This window comes from Drosophila rhopaloa, unplaced genomic scaffold (assembly GCF_018152115.1).
Source record: "Drosophila rhopaloa isolate 14029-0021.01 unplaced genomic scaffold, ASM1815211v1 contig_166, whole genome shotgun sequence".
In the NCBI taxonomy this organism is placed as follows: domain Eukaryota; kingdom Metazoa; phylum Arthropoda; class Insecta; order Diptera; family Drosophilidae; genus Drosophila; species Drosophila rhopaloa.
Genome location: NW_025335046.1, coordinates 480 through 25888, shown reverse-complemented (window position 1 = coordinate 25888; position 25409 = coordinate 480). Strand labels below are relative to the sequence as shown.

At 35.2% G+C, this 25409-nt stretch overlaps 1 long non-coding RNA gene across 3 annotated transcripts; it reads right to left on the bottom strand.

Annotated features, from left to right (window-relative positions):
• Positions 1-272: 272 nt before the first annotated feature.
• Positions 273-25092, bottom strand: LOC123037483. 3 transcript variants are annotated; one of them, XR_006417516.1, is made up of 6 exons: positions 19056-19733; positions 15262-15551; positions 11488-11777; positions 7749-8038; positions 3974-4263; positions 273-321 (listed from the first exon to the last, which is right to left on the bottom strand). It is a non-coding gene; the product is annotated as an uncharacterized LOC123037483 (long non-coding RNA). The 3 variants fall into 3 exon arrangements; XR_006417515.1 differs by lacking the exon at positions 273-321 and adding an exon at positions 24451-25092 and having other exon boundaries at positions 3449-4263; positions 19056-19345; XR_006417514.1 differs by lacking the exon at positions 273-321 and having other exon boundaries at positions 3449-4263.
• Between the last annotated feature and the right edge of the window lie 317 nt (positions 25093-25409).

The window sequence follows — 25409 nt, the reverse complement described above, 5'->3', positions numbered from 1 at the left end:
GCTGAGATATGCCTGCCACTATAGAAACTTACTTGAACCATAACAGCGATGCGAAGGTTATTTTTGGGAATCGAACATTTGCATCCTTTACAAGAGGCTCTCCCACTTTTGGCATATTCCACTACATACGGCAATTCAATGTCCATAATAATATTCAAACTTTTATATATTGTTAAAATAGTTAAGGAAAGCCGCCTCCTATCGATTAAAATGAAGTTTTTAAATCGATTCTCATTAAGGGTATTTTCCACTGCAGTACGATATTATGCTTGCTGTCAGTAGATTCACATAATACCCAATCATGAAGTATATACTAGAGAGCTGAAAAATGTATATAATTGAACATAATAAAGTTAGAAATAGAAACAATTACCTTCTACCGTTAATGACAAAGTTTTTGTCTTAAGCTATTTCACACAGTCTTGTACAACTTTATATAACTACTTTTAAAAATAAATATAATGGCCAAGAACATAGAAAAGCTGGATTAAACCTTTTCCTGGAAAGGTTTACGGAGAAAACTTGAAAATCTTTCTAGGAAATATAAGTTATCCTCAGCTGGACCATCGAGTTAGAATCTATTAATGTGCTCTACACACTGCCCCCTATTTGCCTATCGAGTCAACTAACGATTATCCTGTCCACATTGGGCTTAAGCCTAGTACTCAGATCGACAAACGAGTATGCTAGCGTAAAAACTTTAATCTTTCCAGTGTTACCAAAATTTCGAGAGATCATCAGATTTAAGCGTGCAACGGTCGTACTGTCAATCAGCTGGGTTTCTTGACAAGCAGTTTAAATTCAAATATCGTATTTGCGGGAAGGAGCCTTTAAAAGATATTATCAAATACCTTGGCAAGACAAGTCTGCCGCTGTACAAAGAAATTAAAAAACAAAACAATTTAAATTTAAAAGTTGTTTTTTTTAATTTACTGATAATTATATGCTAATTTAAAGTTCATAGCTGCACTTTTATTGTGTTTTTTCGTACATTCTTGACCTAAAAAACATTTTGCTCTGACAAGAGGCACCCCAGATAGTATTAATGTTATTTTGTCCTCACATGTAAACTCCTGCAATCGACTTTTCCGAGTTTTTTGAGTTTTTCTCTCCATATCTTATAATGGTCAGTGAGAAGCGCACGCCAAAAGATTAAATTTTTTAATCTTTTCGCTAGGGTTCACCCAAAGTTCATTTCCGCAGACTGGCAACGCTATGCAATTTTCTGGTATTTTTGACAAAAAGGCCCGACGAAAAGTAAAAGCCAGCTGTTTGCCTCTCGCTCTCTCTCATGACTGGCGTACGGTTTTTGTCGATCTGGATACTAGGCTGTATGAGTAACGAGGAGCACAAAAGGACTGACGAAATGTGATCGCCAGCTGTTTGCCTCTCGCTCTCTCATAGCTGCCGAACAGATTTCATCAATCTGGGTAGCAGTCTTTAAATGTTATTTACAGCAATTAAATTGTGCAATTTCTATGTACAAAAACAAGTATTTTTAGGACTATAGGACATATAGGACTACAAAACATTCACACTTTAAAATGTATTTAAGTATATGCATACATAAATATCTGCATGAAATAAACTGTAAGCCACTGTACCTGCTTCTAAGATTTGTTGATACCATCGGCAAATTAACTTTAAAATTGATAACAACTTGATACCGAGTAAGTTGTGATCCATATGTACATACAGTGGACAAAAAGCGTTTAAGTACACCATAGTTGTGCAACTTAAAGCACTCAAAACGATATTAACTAAAACAGGTACAATTTTCAAATTATTTCCGTTTGGTAGGTTATATATTTTTAGAACATAAAAGTCTTCTTGTTTCCATATTTTATATAAAATAACAAGATTATAAAAACAAATCGTAAAAATACTTCAAACAAAAAAGGAAGCAAACTTCTGCAAGCCAAAGTTTATATACCCTTGCAGTTATTACAAATCGACTACTTTTCGATTTTTAAGCCCATATTACCAAAAACAATATGTCGATTTTGCACTGCATTTTGACATCCGTTCTAGTGCAGCTATATGATATTGTTGTCCATTTTAACATAATTAAAACCATCATTTCATAATATTTAAATATTACCAAATCCCAAATAACAAAAAAAAAAATTAAAAACAACAAAGTTCTAATTTTGTTTGATTTTTTTTTCCGATTGTTCCTAAGGGAGCTATATGATATAGTCGCCCGGCTTTTCCGACTTATATACTACCTGCAATAGAAAGACAACTTTTGGGAAAGTTTTAAGCAGATAGCTTTAAAACTGAGGGACTAGTTTGCGAAGAAACGGACAGACAGACGGATATGGCCAGATCGACTCTCCTGGTGATGCTGATCAAGAATATATATACTTTATAGGGTCGGCAATGTCTCCTTCACTGCGTTGCAAACTTTTGACTGAAATCATAATACTTTCTGCAAAGGTATACAAAGTTTAAGTACACCTTTTTGATTTTTCATTCTTTGACTATCTTGGTTTTTTAAAACTGGAAGGGAGGTGTATGCAATTGCTTGCAGTTGTAGAGTAGCCACTCGTTGACCAAATAGGAGGTGTGGTATACAAAGTTTAAGTACACCTTTTTTTTAATTTTTTCCCATTCTTTTGACTATATTTGGTGTTTTCTGAGCGTTTTATCTAACAAATTACAAACGTGCTCAATGGAATTGAGATCTGGAGACTGTGGAGGTGTATGCAATTGCTTGCAGTTGTAGAGTAGCCACTCGTTGACCAAATGGGAGGTGTGTTTAGGGTCGTTGTCCTGTTGAAAAAGAAATGTAGTCTCATTCAAATGGAGCTGGGTCGCGCTGTCCTTAAGGTTATCCTTTAAAATTTTGAGGTATAGATGCTTGTCCATTGTAGTGTTTATAAACACAAGTTTCCCAACTCCAGCTGTCCCAACACACCCCCAGACCATCACGTTACCGCCGCCACGCTTAACGTTTGGTGTTAATTTTTTAAACTTCATCCTTATTTTTTGGGAGCCATCTGAACCAAAAATATTACATTTTGACTCACCACTCCAGATAACGATGTCCCAAAATGATTCCAGCTCGTTTACATATTTGTATGCGAAATCCAGCCTCTTTTTCGATTTACCAAGGAAATCAAAGCCTTTCTACGAGGTGTTCGTGTGTTGTACCCCTCCTTGTGGAGCACATTTCGTACAGTTTGAGGCTGAACTGTTTTGCATTTTGTATTTTTGGTGCTGAATTTTTAGGATTGGCATTTACTGAGCCCAGGATTTGGCGTTCACACCTATCGGTCAATTTTTGGGACGACCTAATCTTGGCTTTACTTTGAAGGTTCCAGAGTTCCCGTAGGAATTAATATTAGTTTACACGCTGGATGGAGGCCTCTAAAGCATCCTGCCAATAACTTTCCTTCCAAATAATGTTTTAAAATAAATGTAAGCTTTTCAAGTGGAATTTAGCTTCCTCGACCCATCTTGACCTCTCACTCCAGCAAAATCAAATTAAATGAACTTAAAATGGATAAAAAGGGAAGCATCAGAAGTAGACTGAAGGAAGAATTCACGAACACCGTTAGATTTGGAAGGGAAATTCCAAAGAAACAGAGAGATGACGAGTGTACGTAAACTTTTTTCGGTGGGGTTTTTAGCCATTTTTTTTTTATTTCTGTGAATATAATGTTCACGAAGGAGTGACGTAGTATATATATTGGTATATTCGAAATCCTAAAGATTACGTTTATTAATTATTATTATTTTGATAAGTCTCAATACATATTTTTTACAAAAAGCACTGAGGTATGAAGTGTACTTAAACTTTTTGTCCACTGTAAAAGTATATTTCATGGGTATGCATGTTTGTGTAGATATGGTTGTGCCAATACGGAGATCAAACAAATTTTAACTAAAAGCCCGCGTAAATTCAGTAGAGTTTGTTTTTAATCTTACTTGATTACGCTGAGATATGCCTGCCACTATAGAAACTTACTTGAACCATAACAGCGATGCGAAGGTTATTTTTGGGAATCGAACATTTGCATCCTTTACAAGAGGCTCTCCCACTTTTGGCATATTCCACTACATACGGCAATTCAATGTCCATAATAATATTCAAACTTTTATATATTGTTAAAATAGTTAAGGAAAGCCGCCTCCTATCGATTAAAATGAAGTTTTTAAATCGATTCTCATTAAGGGTATTTTCCACTGCAGTACGATATTATTGCTTGCTGTCAGTAGATTCACATAATACCCAATCATGAAGTATATACTAGAGAGCTGAAAAATGTATATAATTGAACATAATAAAGTTAGAAATAGAAACAATTACCTTCTACCGTTAATGACAAAGTTTTTGTCTTAAGCTATTTCACACAGTCTTGTACAACTTTATATAACTACTTTTAAAAATAAATATAATGGCCAAGAACATAGAAAAGCTGGATTAAACCTTTTCCTGGAAAGGTTTACGGAGAAAACTTGAAAATCTTTCTAGGAAATATAAGTTATCCTCAGCTGGACCATCGAGTTAGAATCTATTAATGTGCTCTACACACTGCCCCCTATTTGCCTATCGAGTCAACTAACGATTATCCTGTCCACATTGGGCTTAAGCCTAGTACTCAGATCGACAAACGAGTATGCTAGCGTAAAAACTTTAATCTTTCCAGTGTTACCAAAATTTCGAGAGATCATCAGATTTAAGCGTGCAACGGTCGTACTGTCAATCAGCTGGGTTTCTTGACAAGCAGTTAAAATTCAAATATCGCATTTGCGGGAAGGAGCCTTTAAAAGATATTATCAAATACCTTGGCAAGACAAGTCTGCCGCTGTACAAAGAAATTAAGAAACAAAACAATTTAAATTTAAATAATATATGCTAATTTAAAGTTCATAGCTGCACTTTTATTGTGTTTTTTCGTACATTCTTGACCTAAAAAACATTTTGCTCTGACAAGAGGCACCCCAGATAGTATTAATGTTATTTTGTCCTCACATGTAAACTCCTGCAATCGACATTTCCGAGTTTTTTGAGTTTTTCCCTCCATATCTTATAATGGTCAGTGAGAAGCGCACGCCAAAATTTTTTAATCTTTTCGCTAGGGTTCACCCAAAGTTCATTTCCGCAGACTGGCAACGCTATGCAATTTTCTGGTATTTTTGACAAAAAGGCCCGACGAAAAGTAAAAGCCAGCTGTTTGCCTCTCGCTCTCTCTCATGACTGGCGTACGGTTTTTGTCGATCTGGATACTAGGCTGTATGAGTAACGAGGAGCACAAAAGGACTGACGAAATGTGATCGCCAGCTGTTTGCCTCTCGCTCTCTCATAGCTGCCGAACAGATTTCATCAATCTGGGTAGCAGTCTTTAAATGTTATTTACAGCAATTAAATTGTGCAATTTCTATGTACAAAAACAAGTATTTTATAGGACTACAAAACATTCACACTTTAAAATGTATTTAAGTATATGCATACATAAATATCTGCATGAAATAAACTGTAAGCCACTGTACCTGCTTCTAAGATTTGTTGATACCATCGGCAAATTAACTTTAAAATTGATAACAACTTGATACCGAGTAAGTTGTGATCCATATGTACATACAGTGGACAAAAAGCGTTTAAGTACACCATAGTTGTGCAACTTAAAGCACTCAAAACGATATTAACTAAAACAGGTACAATTTTCAAATTATTTCCGTTTGGTAGGTTATATATTTTTAGAACATAAAAGTCTTCTTGTTTCCATATTTTATATAAAATAACAAGATTATAAAAACAAATCGTAAAAATACTTCAAACAAAAAAGGAAGCAAACTTCTGCAAGCCAAAGTTTATATACCCTTGCAGTTATTACAAATCGACTACTTTTCGATTTTTAAGCCCATATTACCAAAAACAATATGTCGATTTTGCACTGCATTTTGACATCCGTTCTAGTGCAGCTATATGATATTGTTGTCCATTTTAACATAATTAAAACCATCATTTCATAATATTTAAATATTACCAAATCCCAAATAACAAAAAAAAAATTAAAAACAACAAAGTTCTAATTTTGTTTGATTTTTTTTTTCCGATTGTTCCTAAGGGAGCTATATGATATAGTCGCCCGGCTTTTCCGACTTATATACTGCATACTACTATATATACTATATACCTGCAATAGAAAGACAACTTTTGGGAAAGTTTTAAGCAGATAGCTTTAAAACTGAGGGACTAGTTTGCGAAGAAACGGACAGACAGACGGATATGGCCAGATCGACTCTCCTGGTGATGCTGATCAAGAATATATATACTTTATAGGGTCGGCAATGTCTCCTTCACTGCGTTGCAAGCTTTTGACTGAAATCATAATACTTTCTGCAAAGGTATACAAAGTTTAAGTAACACCTTTTTTCAATTTTTTCCCATTCTTTTGACTATATTTGGTGTTTTCTGAGCGTTTTATCTAACAAATTACAAACGTGCTCAATGGAATTGAGATCTGGAGACTGTGGAGGTGTATGCAATTGCTTGCAGTTGTAGAGTAGCCACTCGTTGACCAAATGGGAGGTGTGTTTAGGGTCGTTGTCCTGTTGAAAAAGAAATGTAGTCTCATTCAACTGGAGCTGGGTCGCGCTGTCCTTAAGGTTATCCTTTAAAATTTTGAGGTATAGATGCTTGTCCATTGTAGTGTTTATAAACACAAGTTTCCCAACTCCAGCTGTCCCAACACACCCCCAGACCATCACGTTACCGCCGCCACGCTTAACGTTTGGTGTTAATTTTTAAACTTCATCCTTATTTTTGGGAGCCATCTGAACCAAAAATATTACATTTTGACTCACCACTCCAGATAACGATGTCCCAAAATGATTCCAGCTCGTTTACATATTTGTATGCGAAATCCAGCCTCTTTTTCGATTTACCAAGGAAATCAAAGCCTTTCTACGAGGTGTTCGTGTGTTGTACCCCTCCTTGTGGAGCACATTTCGTACAGTTTGAGGCTGAACTGTTTTGCATTTTGTATTTTTGGTGCTGAATTTTTAGGATTGGCATTTACTGAGCCCAGGATTTGGCGTTCACACCTATCGGTCAATTTTTGGGACGACCTAATCTTGGCTTTACTTTGAAGGTTCCAGAGTTCCCGTAGGAATTAATATTAGTTTACACGCTGGATGGAGGCCTCTAAAGCATCCTTTTCCTTCCAAATAATGTTTTAAAATAAATGTAAGCTTTTCAAGTGGAATTTAGCTTCTTCGACCCATCTTGACCTCTCACTCCAGCAAAATCAAATTAAATGAACTTAAAATGGATAAAAAGGGAAGCATCAGAAGTAGACTGAAGGAAGAATTCACGAACACCGTTATATTTGGAAGGGAAATTCCAAAGAAAAAGAGAGATGACGAGTGTACGTAAACTTTTTTCGGTGGGGTTTTTAGCCATTTTTTTTTTATTTCTGTGAATATAATGTTCACGAAGGAGTGACGTAGTATATATAATTGTATATTCGAAATCCTAAAGATTAAGTTTATTAATTATTATTATTTTGATAAGTCTCAATACATATTTTTTACAAAAAGCACTGAGGTATGAAGTGTACTTAAACTTTTTGTCCACTGTAAAAGTATATTTCATGGGTATGCATGTTTGTGTAGATATGGTTGTGCCAATACGGAGATCAAACAAATTTTAACTAAAAGCCCGCGTAAATTCAGTAGAGTTTGTTTTTAATCTTACTTGATTACGCTGAGATATGCCTGCCACTATAGAAACTTACTTGAACCATAACAGCGATGCGAAGGTTATTTTTGGGAATCGAACATTTGCATCCTTTACAAGAGGCTCTCCCACTTTTGGCATATTCCACTACATACGGCAATTCAATGTCCATAATAATATTCAAACTTTTATATATTGTTAAAATAGTTAAGGAAAGCCGCCTCCTATCGATTAAAATGAAGTTTTTAAATCGATTCTCATTAAGGGTATTTTCCACTGCAGTACGATATTATTGCTTGCTGTCAGTAGATTCACATAATACCCAATCATGAAGTATATACTAGAGAGCTGAAAAATGTATATAATTGAACATAATAAAGTTAGAAATAGAAACAATTACCTTCTACCGTTAATGACAAAGTTTTTGTCTTAAGCTATTTCACACAGTCTTGTACAACTTTATATAACTACTTTTAAAAATAAATATAATGGCCAAGAACATAGAAAAGCTGGATTAAACCTTTTCCTGGAAAGGTTTACGGAGAAAACTTGAAAATCTTTCTAGGAAATATAAGTTATCCTCAGCTGGACCATCGAGTTAGAATCTATTAATGTGCTCTACACACTGCCCCCTATTTGCCTATCGAGTCAACTAACGATTATCCTGTCCACATTGGGCTTAAGCCTAGTACTCAGATCGACAAACGAGTATGCTAGCGTAAAAACTTTAATCTTTCCAGTGTTACCAAAATTTCGAGAGATCATCAGATTTAAGCGTGCAACGGTCGTACTGTCAATCAGCTGGGTTTCTTGACAAGCAGTTAAAATTCAAATATCGCATTTGCGGGAAGGAGCCTTTAAAAGATATTATCAAATACCTTGGCAAGACAAGTCTGCCGCTGTACAAAGAAATTAAGAAACAAAACAATTTAAATTTAAATAAATATGCTAATTTAAAGTTCATAGCTGCACTTTTATTGTGTTTTTTCGTACATTCTTGACCTAAAAAACATTTTGCTCTGACAAGAGGCACCCCAGATAGTATTAATGTTATTTTGTCCTCACATGTAAACTCCTGCAATCGACATTTCCGAGTTTTTTGAGTTTTTCCCTCCATATCTTATAATGGTCAGTGAGAAGCGCACGCCAAAAGATTAAATTTTTTAATCTTTTCGCTAGGGTTCTGGTATTTTTGACAAAAAGGCCCGACGAAAAGTAAAAGCCAGCTGTTTGCCTCTCGCTCTCTCTCATGACTGGCGTACGGTTTTTGTCGATCTGGATACTAGGCTGTATGAGTAACGAGGAGCACAAAAGGACTGACGAAATGTGATCGCCAGCTGTTTGCCTCTCGCTCTCTCATAGCTGCCGAACAGATTTCATCAATCTGGGTAGCAGTCTTTAAATGTTATTTACAGCAATTAAATTGTGCAATTTCTATGTACAAAAACAAGTATTTTATAGGACTACAAAACATTCACACTTTAAAATGTATTTAAGTATATGCATACATAAATATCTGCATGAAATAAACTGTAAGCCACTGTACCTGCTTCTAAGATTTGTTGATACCATCGGCAAATTAACTTTAAAATTGATAACAACTTGATACCGAGTAAGTTGTGATCCATATGTACATACAGTGGACAAAAAGCGTTTAAGTACACCATAGTTGTGCAACTTAAAGCACTCAAAACGATATTAACTAAAACAGGTACAATTTTCAAATTATTTCCGTTTGGTAGGTTATATATTTTTAGAACATAAAAGTCTTCTTGTTTCCATATTTTATATAAAATAACAAGATTATAAAAACAAATAGTAAAAATACTTCAAACAAAAAAGGAAGCAAACTTCTGCAAGCCAAAGTTTATATACCCCTGCAGTTATTACAAATCGACTACTTTTCGATTTTTAAGCCCATATTACCAAAAACAATATGTCGATTTTGCACTGCATTTTGACATCCGTTCTAGTGCAGCTATATGATATTGTTGTCCATTTTAACATAATTAAAACCATCATTTCATAATATTTAAATATTACCAAATCCCAAATAACAAAAAAAAAATTAAAAACAACAAAGTTCTAATTTTGTTTGATTTTTTTTTTCCGATTGTTCCTAAGGGAGCTATATGATATAGTCGCCCGGCTTTTCCGACTTATATACTGCATACTACTATATATACTATATACCTGCAATAGAAAGACAACTTTTGGGAAAGTTTTAAGCAGATAGCTTTAAAACTGAGGGACTAGTTTGCGAAGAAACGGACAGACAGACGGATATGGCCAGATCGACTCTCCTGGTGATGCTGATCAAGAATATATATACTTTATAGGGTCGGCAATGTCTCCTTCACTGCGTTGCAAGCTTTTGACTGAAATCATAATACTTTCTGCAAAGGTATACAAAGTTTAAGTACACCTTTTTTTCAATTTTTTCCCATTCTTTTGTCTATATTTGGTGTTTTCTGAGCGTTTTATCTAACAAATTACAAACGTGCTCAATGGAATTGAGATCTGGAGACTGTGGAGGTGTATGCAATTGCTTGCAGTTGTAGAGTAGCCACTCGTTGACCAAATGAGGAGGTGTGTTTAGGGTCGTTGTCCTGTTGAAAAAGAAATGTAGTCTCATTCAACTGGAGCTGGGTCGCGCTGTCCTTAAGGTTATCCTTTAAAATTTTGAGGTATAGATGCTTGTCCATTGTAGTGTTTATAAACACAAGTTTCCCAACTCCAGCTGTCCCAACACACCCCCAGACCATCACGTTACCGCCGCCACGCTTAACTTTTGGTGTTAATTTTTTAAACTTCATCCTTATTTTTGGGAGCCATCTGAACCAAAAATATTACATTTTGACTCACCACTCCAGATAACGATGTCCCAAAATGATTCCAGCTCGTTTACATATTTGTATGCGAAATCCAGCCTCTTTTTCGATTTACCAAGGAAATCAAAGCCTTTCTACGAGGTGTTCGTGTGTTGTACCCCTCCTTGTGGAGCACATTTCGTACAGTTTGAGGCTGAACTGTTTTGCATTTTGTATTTTTGGTGCTGAATTTTTAGGATTGGCATTTACTGAGCCCAGGATTTGGCGTTCACACCTATCGGTCAATTTTTGGGACGACCTAATCTTGGCTTTACTTTGAAGGTTCCAGAGTTCCCGTAGGAATTAATATTAGTTTACACGCTGGATGGAGGCCTCTAAAGCATCCTTTTCCTTCCAAATAATGTTTTAAAATAAATGTAAGCTTTTCAAGTGGAATTTAGCTTCCTCGACCCATCTTGACCTCTCACTCCAGCAAAATCAAATTAAATGAACTTAAAATGGATAAAAAGGGAAGCATCAGAAGTAGACTGAAGGAAGAATTCACGAACACCGTTAGATTTGGAAGGGAAATTCCAAAGAAACAGAGAGATGACGAGTGTACGTAAACTTTTTTCGGTGGGGTTTTTAGCCATTTTTTTTTTATTTCTGTGAATATAATGTTCACGAAGGAGTGACGTAGTATATATATTGGTATATTCAAAATCCTAAAGATTACGTTTATTAATTATTATTATTTTGATAAGTCTCAATACATATTTTTTACAAAAAGCACTGAGGTATGAAGTGTACTTAAACTTTTTGTCCACTGTAAAAGTATATTTCATGGGTATGCATGTTTGTGTAGATATGGTTGTGCCAATACGGAGATCAAACAAATTTTAACTAAAAGCCCGCGTAAATTCAGTAGAGTTTGTTTTTAATCTTACTTGATTACGCTGAGATATGCCTGCCACTATAGAAACTTACTTGAACCATAACAGCGATGCGAAGGTTATTTTTGGGAATCGAACATTTGCATCCTTTACAAGAGGCTCTCCCACTTTTGGCATATTCCACTACATACGGCAATTCAATGTCCATAATAATATTCAAACTTTTATATATTGTTAAAATAGTTAAGGAAAGCCGCCTCCTATCGATTAAAATGAAGTTTTTAAATCGATTCTCATTAAGGGTATTTTCCACTGCAGTACGATATTATTGCTTGCTGTCAGTAGATTCACATAATACCCAATCATGAAGTATATACTAGAGAGCTGAAAAATGTATATAATTGAACATAATAAAGTTAGAAATAGAAACAATTACCTTCTACCGTTAATGACAAAGTTTTTGTCTTAAGCTATTTCACACAGTCTTGTACAACTTTATATAACTACTTTTAAAAATAAATATAATGGCCAAGAACATAGAAAAGCTGGATTAAACCTTTTCCTGGAAAGGTTTACGGAGAAAACTTGAAAATCTTTCTAGGAAATATAAGTTATCCTCAGCTGGACCATCGAGTTAGAATCTATTAATGTGCTCTACACACTGCCCCCTATTTGCCTATCGAGTCAACTAACGATTATCCTGTCCACATTGGGCTTAAGCCTAGTACTCAGATCGACAAACGAGTATGCTAGCGTAAAAACTTTAATCTTTCCAGTGTTACCAAAATTTCGAGAGATCATCAGATTTAAGCGTGCAACGGTCGTACTGTCAATCAGCTGGGTTTCTTGACAAGCAGTTAAAATTCAAATATCGCATTTGCGGGAAGGAGCCTTTAAAAGATATTATCAAATACCTTGGCAAGACAAGTCTGCCGCTGTACAAAGAAATTAAGAAACAAAACAATTTAAATTTAAATAAATATGCTAATTTAAAGTTCATAGCTGCACTTTTATTGTGTTTTTTCGTACATTCTTGACCTAAAAAACATTTTGCTCTGACAAGAGGCACCCCAGATAGTATTAATGTTATTTTGTCCTCACATGTAAACTCCTGCAATCGACATTTCCGAGTTTTTTGAGTTTTTCCCTCCATATCTTATAATGGTCAGTGAGAAGCGCACGCCAAAAGATTAAATTTTTTTAATCTTTTCGCTAGGGTTCACCCAAAGTTCATTTCCGCAGATTGGCAACGCTATGCAATTTTCTGGTATTTTTGACAAAAAGGCCCGACGAAAAGTAAAAGCCAGCTGTTTGCCTCTCGCTCTCTCTCATGACTGGCGTACGGTTTTTGTCGATCTGGATACTAGGCTGTATGAGTAACGAGGAGCACAAAAGGACTGACGAAATGTGATCGCCAGCTGTTTGCCTCTCGCTCTCTCATAGCTGCCGAACAGATTTCATCAATCTGGGTAGCAGTCTTTAAATGTTATTTACAGCAATTAAATTGTGCAATTTCTATGTACAAAAACAAGTATTTTATAGGACTACAAAACATTCACACTTTAAAATGTATTTAAGTATATGCATACATAAATATCTGCATGAAATAAACTGTAAGCCACTGTACCTGCTTCTAAGATTTGTTGATACCATCGGCAAATTAACTTTAAAATTGATAACAACTTGATACCGAGTAAGTTGTGATCCATATGTACATACAGTGGACAAAAAGCGTTTAAGTACACCATAGTTGTGCAACTTAAAGCACTCAAAACGATATTAACTAAAACAGGTACAATTTTCAAATTATTTCCGTTTGGTAGGTTATATATTTTTAGAACATAAAAGTCTTCTTGTTTCCATATTTTATATAAAATAACAAGATTATAAAAACAAATCGTAAAAATACTTCAAACAAAAAAGGAAGCAAACTTCTGCAAGCCAAAGTTTATATACCCTTGCAGTTATTACAAATCGACTACTTTTCGATTTTTAAGCCCATATTACCAAAAACAATATGTCGATTTTGCACTGCATTTTGACATCCGTTCTAGTGCAGCTATATGATATTGTTGTCCATTTTAACATAATTAAAACCATCATTTCATAATATTTAAATATTACCAAATCCCAAATAACAAAAAAAAAATTAAAAACAACAAAGTTCTAATTTTGTTTGATTTTTTTTTTCCGATTGTTCCTAAGGGAGCTATATGATATAGTCGCCCGGCTTTTCCGACTTATATACTGCATACTACTATATACCTGCAATAGAAAGACAACTTTTGGGAAAGTTTTAAGCAGATAGCTTTAAAACTGAGGGACTAGTTTGCGAAGAAACGGACAGACAGACGGATATGGCCAGATCGACTCTCCTGGTGATGCTGATCAAGAATATATATACTTTATAGGGTCGGCAATGTCTCCTTCACTGCGTTGCAAGCTTTTGACTGAAATCATAATACTTTCTGCAAAGGTATACAAAGTTTAAGTACACCTTTTTTCAATTTTTTCCCATTCTTTTGTCTATATTTGGTGTTTTCTGAGCGTTTTATCTAACAAATTACAAACGTGCTCAATGGAATTGAGATCTGGAGACTGTGGAGGTGTATGCAATTGCTTGCAGTTGTAGAGTAGCCACTCGTTGACCAAATGAGAGGTGTGTTTAGGGTCGTTGTCCTGTTGAAAAAGAAATGTAGTCTCATTCAACTGGAGCTGGGTCGCGCTGTCCTTAAGGTTATCCTTTAAAATTTTGAGGTATAGATGCTTGTCCATTGTAGTGTTTATAAACACAAGTTTCCCAACTCCAGCTGTCCCAACACACCCCCAGACCATCACGTTACCGCCGCCACGCTTAACTTTTGGTGTTAATTTTTTAAACTTCATCCTTATTTTTTGGGAGCCATCTGAACCAAAAATATTACATTTTGACTCACCACTCCAGATAACGATGTCCCAAAATGATTCCAGCTCGTTTACATATTTGTATGCGAAATCCAGCCTCTTTTTCGATTTACCAAGGAAATCAAAGCCTTTCTACGAGGTGTTCGTGTGTTGTACCCCTCCTTGTGGAGCACATTTCGTACAGTTTGAGGCTGAACTGTTTTGCATTTTGTATTTTTGGTGCTGAATTTTTAGGATTGGCATTTACTGAGCCCAGGATTTGGCGTTCACACCTATCGGTCAATTTTTGGGACGACCTAATCTTGGCTTTACTTTGAAGGTTCCAGAGTTCCCGTAGGAATTAATATTAGTTTACACGCTGGATGGAGGCCTCTAAAGCATCCTTTTCCTTCCAAATAATGTTTTAAAATAAATGTAAGCTTTTCAAGTGAAATTTAGCTTCTTCGACCCATCTTGACCTCTCACTCCAGCAAAATCAAATTAAATGAACTTAAAATGGATAAAAAGGGAAGCATCAGAAGTAGACTGAAGGAAGAATTCACGAACACCGTTAGATTTGGAAGGGAAATTCCAAAGAAACAGAGAGATGACGAGTGTACGTAAACTTTTTTCGGTGGGGTTTTTAGCCATTTTTTTTTTATTTCTGTGAATATAATGTTCACGAAGGAGTGACGTAGTATATATATTGGTATATTCAAAATCCTAAAGATTACGTTTATTAATTATTATTATTTTGATAAGTCTCAATACATATTTTTTACAAAAAGCACTGAGGTATGAAGTGTACTTAAACTTTTTGTCCACTGTAAAAGTATATTTCATGGGTATGCATGTTTGTGTAGATATGGTTGTGCCAATACGGAGATCAAACAAATTTTAACTAAAAGCCCGCGTAAATTCAGTAGAGTTTGTTTTTAATCTTACTTGATTACGCTGAGATATGCCTGCCACTATAGAAACTTACTTGAACCATAACAGCGATGCGAAGGTTATTTTTGGGAATCGAACATTTGCATCCTTTACAAGAGGCTCTCCCACTTTTGGCATATTCCACTACATACGGCAATTCAATGTCCATAATAATATTCAAACTTTTATATATTGTTAAAATAGTTAAGGAAAGCCGCCTCCTATCGATTAAAATGAAGTTTTTAAATCGATTCTCATTAAGGGTATTTTCCACTGCAGTACGATATTATTGCTTGCTGTCAGTAGATTCACATAATACCCAATCATGAAGTATATACTAGAGAGCTGAAAAATGTATATAATTGAACATAATAAAGTTAGAAATAGAAACAATTACCTTCTACCGTTAATGACAAAGTTTTTGTCTTAAGCTATTTCACACAGTCTTGTACAACTTTATATAACTACTTTTAAAAATAAATATAATGGCCAAGAACATAGAAAAGCTGGATTAAACCTTTTCCTGGAAAGGTTTACGGAGAAAACTTGAAAATCTTTCTAGGAAATATAAGTTATCCTCAGCTGGACCATCGAGTTAGAATCTATTAATGTGCTCTACACACTGCCCCCTATTTGCCTATCGAGTCAACTAACGATTATCCTGTCCACATTGGGCTTAAGCCTAGTACTCAGATCGACAAACGAGTATGCTAGCGTAAAAACTTTAATCTTTCCAGTGTTACCAAAATTTCGAGAGATCATCAGATTTAAGCGTGCAACGGTCGTACTGTCAATCAGCTGGGTTTCTTGACAAGCAGTTAAAATTCAAATATCGCATTTGCGGGAAGGAGCCTTTAAAAGATATTATCAAATACCTTGGCAAGACAAGTCTGCCGCTGTACAAAGAAATTAAGAAACAAAACAATTTAAATTTAAATAAATATGCTAATTTAAAGTTCATAGCTGCACTTTTATTGTGTTTTTTCGTACATTCTTGACCTAAAAAACATTTTGCTCTGACAAGAGGCACCCCAGATAGTATTAATGTTATTTTGTCCTCACATGTAAACTCCAGCAATCGACATTTCCGAGTTTTTTGAGTTTTTCCCTCCATATCTTATAATGGTCAGTGAGAAGCGCACGCCAAAAGATTAAATTTTTTTAATCTTTTCGCTAGGGTTCACCCAAAGTTCATTTCCGCAGATTGGCAACGCTATGCAATTTTCTGGTATTTTTGACAAAAAGGCCCGACGAAAAGTAAAAGCCAGCTGTTTGCCTCTCGCTCTCTCTCATGACTGGCGTACGGTTTTTGTCGATCTGGATACTAGGCTGTATGAGTAACGAGGAGCACAAAAGGACTGACGAAATGTGATCGCCAGCTGTTTGCCTCTCGCTCTCTCATAGCTGCCGAACAGATTTCATCAATCTGGGTAGCAGTCTTTAAATGTTATTTACAGCAATTAAATTGTGCAATTTCTATGTACAAAAACAAGTATTTTATAGGACTACAAAACATTCACACTTTAAAATGTATTTAAGTATATGCATACATAAATATCTGCATGAAATAAACTGTAAGCCACTGTACCTGCTTCTAAGATTTGTTGATACCATCGGCAAATTAACTTTAAAATTGATAACAACTTGATACCGAGTAAGTTGTGATCCATATGTACATACAGTGGACAAAAAGCGTTTAAGTACACCATAGTTGTGCAACTTAAAGCACTCAAAACGATATTAACTAAAACAGGTACAATTTTCAAATTATTTCCGTTTGGTAGGTTATATATTTTTAGAACATAAAAGTCTTCTTGTTTCCATATTTTATATAAAATAACAAGATTATAAAAACAAATCGTAAAAATACTTCAAACAAAAAAGGAAGCAAACTTCTGCAAGCCAAAGTTTATATACCCTTGCAGTTATTACAAATCGACTACTTTTCGATTTTTAAGCCCATATTACCAAAAACAATATGTCGATTTTGCACTGCATTTTGACATCCGTTCTAGTGCAGCTATATGATATTGTTGTCCATTTTAACATAATTAAAACCATCAATCATAATATTTAAATATTACCAAATCCCAAATAACAAAAAAAAATTAAAAACAACAAAGTTCTAATTTTGTTTGATTTTTTTTTCCGATTGTTCCTAAGGGAGCTATATGATATAGTCGCCCGGCTTTTCCGACTTATATACTGCATACTACTATATATACTATATACCTGCAATAGAAAGACAACTTTTGGGAAAGTTTTAAGCAGATAGCTTTAAAACTGAGGGACTAGTTTGCGAAGAAACGGACAGACAGACGGATATGGCCAGATCGACTCTCCTGGTGATGCTGATCAAGAATATATATATATACTTTATAGGGTCGGCAATGTCTCCTTCACTGCGTTGCAAGCTTTTGACTGAAATCATAATACTTTCTGCAAAGGTATACAAAGTTTAAGTACACCTTTTTTCAATTTTTTCCCATTCTTTTGTCTATATTTGGTGTTTTCTGAGCGTTTTATCTAACAAATTACAAACGTGCTCAATGGAATTGAGATCTGGAGACTGTGGAGGTGTATGCAATTGCTTGCAGTTGTAGAGTAGCCACTCGTTGACCAAATGAGAGGTGTGTTTAGGGTCGTTGTCCTGTTGAAAAAGAAATGTAGTCTCATTCAACTGGAGCTGGGTCGCGCTGTCCTTAAGGTTATCCTTTAAAATTTTGAGGTATAGATGCTTGTCCATTGTAGTGTTTATAAACACAAGTTTCCCAACTCCAGCTGTCCCAACACACCCCCAGACCATCACGTTACCGCCGCCACGCTTAACTTTTGGTGTTAATTTTTTAAACTTCATCCTTATTTTTTGGGAGCCATCTGAACCAAAAATATTACATTTTGACTCACCACTCCAGATAACGATGTCCCAAAATGATTCCAGCTCGTTTACATATTTGTATGCGAAATCCAGCCTCTTTTTTCGATTTACCAAGGAAATCAAAGCCTTTCTACGAGGTGTTCGTGTGTTGTACCCCTCCTTGTGGAGCACATTTCGTACAGTTTGAGGCTGAACTGTTTTGCATTTTGTATTTTTGGTGCTGAATTTTTAGGATTGGCATTTACTGAGCCCAGGATTTGGCGTTCACACCTATCGGTCAATTTTTGGGACGACCTAATCTTGGCTTTACTTTGAAGGTTCCAGAGTTCCCGTAGGAATTAATATTAGTTTACACGCTGGATGGAGGCCTCTAAAGCATCCTCAAAAATCTTTTCCTTCCAAATAATGTTTTAAAATAAATGTAAGCTTTTCAAGTGAAATTTAGCTTCTTCGACCCATCTTGACCTCTCACTCCAGCAAAATCAAATTAAATGAACTTAAAATGGATAAAAAGGGAAGCATCAGAAGTAGACTGAAGGAAGAATTCACGAACACCGTTAGATTTGGAAGGGAAATTCCAAAGAAACAGAGAGATGACGAGTGTACGTAAACTTTTTTCGGTGGGGTTTTTAGCCATTTTTTTTTTATTTCTGTGAATATAATGTTCACGAAGGAGTGACGTAGTATATATATTGGTATATTCAAAATCCTAAAGATTACGTTTATTAATTATTATTATTTTGATAAGTCTCAATACATATTTTTTACAAAAAGCACTGAGGTATGAAGTGTACTTAAACTTTTTGTCCACTGTAAAAGTATATTTCATGGGTATGCATGTTTGTGTAGATATGGTTGTGCCAATACGGAGATCAAACAAATTTTAACTAAAAGCCCGCGTAAATTCAGTAGAGTTTGTTTTTAATCTTACTTGATTACGCTGAGATATGCCTGCCACTATAGAAACTTACTTGAACCATAACAGCGATGCGAAGGTTATTTTTGGGAATCGAACATTTGCATCCTTTACAAGAGGCTCTCCCACTTTTGGCATATTCCACTACATACGGCAATTCAATGTCCATAATAATATTCAAACTTTTATATATTGTTAAAATAGTTAAGGAAAGCCGCCTCCTATCGATTAAAATGAAGTTTTTAAATCGATTCTCATTAAGGGTATTTTCCACTGCAGTACGATATTATTGCTTGCTGTCAGTAGATTCACATAATACCCAATCATGAAGTATATACTAGAGAGCTGAAAAATGTATATAATTGAACATAATAAAGTTAGAAATAGAAACAATTACCTTCTACCGTTAATGACAAAGTTTTTGTCTTAAGCTATTTCACACAGTCTTGTACAACTTTATATAACTACTTTTAAAAATAAATATAATGGCCAAGAACATAGAAAAGCTGGATTAAACCTTTTCCTGGAAAGGTTTACGGAGAAAACTTGAAAATCTTTCTAGGAAATATAAGTTATCCTCAGCTGGACCATCGAGTTAGAATCTATTAATGTGCTCTACACACTGCCCCCTATTTGCCTATCGAGTCAACTAACGATTATCCTGTCCACATTGGGCTTAAGCCTAGTACTCAGATCGACAAACGAGTATGCTAGCGTAAAAACTTTAATCTTTCCAGTGTTACCAAAATTTCGAGAGATCATCAGATTTAAGCGTGCAACGGTCGTACTGTCAATCAGCTGGGTTTCTTGACAAGCAGTTAAAATTCAAATATCGCATTTGCGGGAAGGAGCCTTTAAAAGATATTATTAAATACCTTGGCAAGACAAGTCTGCCGCTGTACAAAGAAATTAAGAAACAAAACAATTTAAATTTAAATAAATATGCTAATTTAAAGTTCATAGCTGCACTTTTATTGTGTTTTTTCGTACATTCTTGACCTAAAAAACATTTTGCTCTGACAAGAGGCACCCCAGATAGTATTAATGTTATTTTGTCCTCACATGTAAACTCCTGCAATCGACATTTCCGAGTTTTTTGAGTTTTTCCCTCCATATCTTATAATGGTCAGTGAGAAGCGCACGCCAAAAGATTAAATTTTTTTAATCTTTTCGCTAGGGTTCACCCAAAGTTCATTTCCGCAGATTGGCAACGCTATGCAATTTTCTGGTATTTTTGACAAAAAGGCCCGACGAAAAGTAAAAGCCAGCTGTTTGCCTCTCGCTCTCTCTCATGACTGGCGTACGGTTTTTGTCGATCTGGATACTAGGCTGTATGAGTAACGAGGAGCACAAAAGGACTGACGAAATGTGATCGCCAGCTGTTTGCCTCTCGCTCTCTCATAGCTGCCGAACAGATTTCATCAATCTGGGTAGCAGTCTTTAAATGTTATTTACAGCAATTAAATTGTGCAATTTCTATGTACAAAAACAAGTATTTTATAGGACTACAAAACATTCACACTTTAAAATGTATTTAAGTATATGCATACATAAATATCTGCATGAAATAAACTGTAAGCCACTGTACCTGCTTCTAAGATTTGTTGATACCATCGGCAAATTAACTTTAAAATTGATAACAACTTGATACCGAGTAAGTTGTGATCCATATGTACATACAGTGGACAAAAAGCGTTTAAGTACACCATAGTTGTGCAACTTAAAGCACTCAAAACGATATTAACTAAAACAGGTACAATTTTCAAATTATTTCCGTTTGGTAGGTTATATATTTTTAGAACATAAAAGTCTTCTTGTTTCCATATTTTATATAAAATAACAAGATTATAAAAACAAATCGTAAAAATACTTCAAACAAAAAAGGAAGCAAACTTCTGCAAGCCAAAGTTTATATACCCTTGCAGTTATTACAAATCGACTACTTTTCGATTTTTAAGCCCATATTACCAAAAACAATATGTCGATTTTGCACTGCATTTTGACATCCGTTCTAGTGCAGCTATATGATATTGTTGTCCATTTTAACATAATTAAAACCATCAATCATAATATTTAAATATTACCAAATCCCAAATAACAAAAAAAAAATTAAAAACAACAAAGTTCTAATTTTGTTTGATTTTTTTTTTCCGATTGTTCCTAAGGGAGCTATATGATATAGTCGCCCGGCTTTTCCGACTTATATACTGCATACTACTATATATACTATATACCTGCAATAGAAAGACAACTTTTGGGAAAGTTTTAAGCAGATAGCTTTAAAACTGAGGGACTAGTTTGCGAAGAAACGGACAGACAGACGGATATGGCCAGATCGACTCTCCTGGTGATGCTGATCAAGAATATATATATATACTTTATAGGGTCGGCAATGTCTCCTTCACTGCGTTGCAAGCTTTTGACTGAAATCATAATACTTTCTGCAAAGGTATACAAAGTTTAAGTACACCTTTTTTCAATTTTTTCCCATTCTTTTGTCTATATTTGGTGTTTTCTGAGCGTTTTATCTAACAAATTACAAACGTGCTCAATGGAATTGAGATCTGGAGACTGTGGAGGTGTATGCAATTGCTTGCAGTTGTAGAGTAGCCACTCGTTGACCAAATGGGAGGTGTGTTTAGGGTCGTTGTCCTGTTGAAAAAGAAATGTAGTCTCATTCAACTGGAGCTGGGTCGCGCTGTCCTTAAGGTTATCCTTTAAAATTTTGAGGTATAGATGCTTGTCCATTGTAGTGTTTATAAACACAAGTTTCCCAACTCCAGCTGTCCCAACACACCCCCAGACCATCACGTTACCGCCGCCACGAGCCATCTGAACCAAAAATATTACATTTTGACTCACCACTCCAGATAACGATGTCCCAAAATGATTCCAGCTCGTTTACATATTTGTATGCGAAATCCAGCCTCTTTTTCGATTTACCAAGGAAATCAAAGCCTTTCTACGAGGTGTTCGTGTGTTGTACCCCTCCTTGTGGAGCACATTTCGTACAGTTTGAGGCTGAACTGTTTTGCATTTTGTATTTTTGGTGCTGAATTTTTAGGATTGGCATTTACTGAGCCCAGGATTTGGCGTTCACACCTATCGGTCAATTTTTGGGACGACCTAATCTTGGCTTTACTTTGAAGGTTCCAGAGTTCCCGTAGGAATTAATATTAGTTTACACGCTGGATGGAGGCCTCTAAAGCATCCTATATTCTCTTCCAAATAATGTTTTAAAATAAATGTAAGCTTTTCAAGTGAAATTTAGCTTCTTCGACCCATCTTGACCTCTCACTCCAGCAAAATCAAATTAAATGAACTTAAAATGGATAAAAAGGGAAGCATCAGAAGTAGACTGAAGGAAGAATTCACGAACACCGTTAGATTTGGAAGGGAAATTCCAAAGAAACAGAGAGATGACGAGTGTACGTAAACTTTTTTCGGTGGGGTTTTTAGCCATTTTTTTTTATTTCTGTGAATATAATGTTCACGAAGGAGTGACGTAGTATATATACTCCTCGTATATCTCACTAAACCCCAAAAAATACGTTTAAAATCTAATTATTATTCGGCCATTTATGCATAAATCTCAATCACCATTCTTTTTTTAAAACATAATTATAATTTATTGTCTTCATTGACGTATTATTTTTTTTAATTATTCAACAGTGTCTTATATTTTATTTTTAATTTTAAACTTAACACTACCAAAAATGTAGCCAAAAGTCTGCGTACACCTGTTTAAAACATAAATAATATTATTTTTAGTAACTGGTAGGGTATTCTTTTCTCTGCAAAACTTCCGTAAGGCGTCTCGGGATGGAATCCACTTTTTTTTTGTCTCATTTGCTGTAATTTTCCCCTACCTCCTCGAGAATCACATTCTTGAGCATTTTTTAGATGTTATCGTGTGTCTTGGGATTTTCCTCTCAAGAAGATCCCAAAATGCTCATTTGGGCTTAGATCAGGACTTTGGGAGGGTGTTCGCAGCTGATTTATGACGTTATACAGCAGCCAAAGCTTGGTATTCTGCGCCGTATGCTTCGGGTCGTTGTCTTGTTGGAACCAACATTCACTTTCGAGCCCTAATTTTTCAGCACTTTCTTTTAAATTGTTTTTTAATATGTCAATATAGATTTTCTGATCCATTATTAACTCGATAAATACCAATTTTCCAACGCCACTTGCTGCCATTCACCCCCACACCATTATTCCGCTTCCTCCTTGCTTTACTGTGCCAACCAAATTTTCTTAATTTGAGGCTTCTCCGCTTTTCCTCCATACCAAAACCTTTCCCTTGATTCCAAATATGCAGAATTTAGTTTCGTCGGGAAATATAATTTTATTCCAGAAGTCTTGGTGTTTGGAAATATACTCATTAGTAAAGGTTAGGCGCTTATGTCTATTGACTTCCGATATGAGAGGTTTTTGCGGGCGACTCTGCTATGGTAGTCAGCCTTTTTTATGGTCCGGCGTACAGTATCTTCGGAAACTCTTTTGGAAAATATATCCTCGACCTTCAGCTTTGCCTGGTGAGCTGTCGTCCTTGGGTTGAGCTGAATAGATTTGATAATATTCCTCTGCTCGCGGATTATAAGCAAGAGCGGACGGGCCAGAACGAGCCTTTGGCAAGATACTTCCAGCCGAGTTGTAGTTATCTATCACTCTTTGGATGGATGAGTGGGTTCTACCAACTAAAGCAACAATTTCTCTATAAGATTTTCCATCCAAAAACCTTTTAATATAATTTTCCACTCCTCAACAGAAATTTCCTTGCCTTTTTGTTCCATGTTGCAATATGCTCGTTATTATAATGAAAAAGTTTCATTTTAACTGCGTAATGTCTATTTTTAGACATTCTAAAGTAGATCGGCGACAACAAAATTAACGGAAATCGCACAATCCTGCATTCCTCGAAGTTGAAAACTGCTGTACGCAGACTTTTGCGCGTACACTTTTTCGTAGTGTTAGGTTTAAAATTAAAAATAAAATATAACCCCCCTGATGAATATTTCTAATATTTCTACGTCAATGAAGACAATAAACCATAGTTTTGTTTAAAAAAAGAATGAATAAAATACATGCATAAATGGCCGAACAATTAATGTTCAAAGTTAGATTTTGAAATTTTTTTGGGGTGTACGCAGAGATATGCGAGTGAGTGTATATTGGTATATTCAAAATCCTAAAGATTACGTTTATTAATTATTATTATTTTGATAAGTCTCAATACATATTTTTTACAAAAAGCACTGAGGTATGAAGTGTACTTAAACTTTTTGTCCACTGTAAAAGTATATTTCATGGGTATGCATGTTTGTGTAGATATGGTTGTGCCAATACGGAGATCAAACAAATTTTAACTAAAAACCCGCGTAAATTCAGTAGAGTTTGTTTTTAATCTTACTTGATTACGCTGAGATATGCCTGCCACTATAGAAACTTACTTGAACCATAACAGCGATGCGAAGGTTATTTTTGGGAATCGAACATTTGCATCCTTTACAAGAGGCTCTCCCACTTTTGGCATATTCCACTACATACGGCAATTCAATGTCCATAATAATATTCAAACTTTTATATATTGTTAAAATAGTTAAGGAAAGCCGCCTCCTATCGATTAAAATGAAGTTTTTAAATCGATTCTCATTAAGGGTATTTTCCACTGCAGTACGATATTATTGCTTGCTGTCAGTAGATTCACATAATACCCAATCATGAAGTATATACTAGAGAGCTGAAAAATGTATATAATTGAACATAATAAAGTTAGAAATAGAAACAATTACCTTCTACCGTTAATGACAAAGTTTTTGTCTTAAGCTATTTCACACAGTCTTGTACAACTTTATATAACTACTTTTAAAAATAAATATAATGGCCAAGAACATAGAAAAGCTGGATTAAACCTTTTCCTGGAAAGGTTTACGGAGAAAACTTGAAAATCTTTCTAGGAAATATAAGTTATCCTCAGCTGGACCATCGAGTTAGAATCTATTAATGTGCTCTACACACTGCCCCCTATTTGCCTATCGAGTCAACTAACGATTATCCTGTCCACATTGGGCTTAAGCCTAGTACTCAGATCGACAAACGAGTATGCTAGCGTAAAAACTTTAATCTTTCCAGTGTTGCCAAAATTTCGAGAGATCATCAGATTTAAGCGTGCAACGGTCGTACTGTCAATCAGCTGGGTTTCTTGACAAGCAGTTAAAATTCAAATATCGCATTTGCGGGAAGGAGCCTTTAAAAGATATTATCAAATACCTTGGCAAGACAAGTCTGCCGCTGTACAAAGAAATTAAGAAACAAAACAATTTAAATTTAAATAAATATGCTAATTTAAAGTTCATAGCTGCACTTTTATTGTGTTTTTTCGTACATTCTTGACCTAAAAAACATTTTG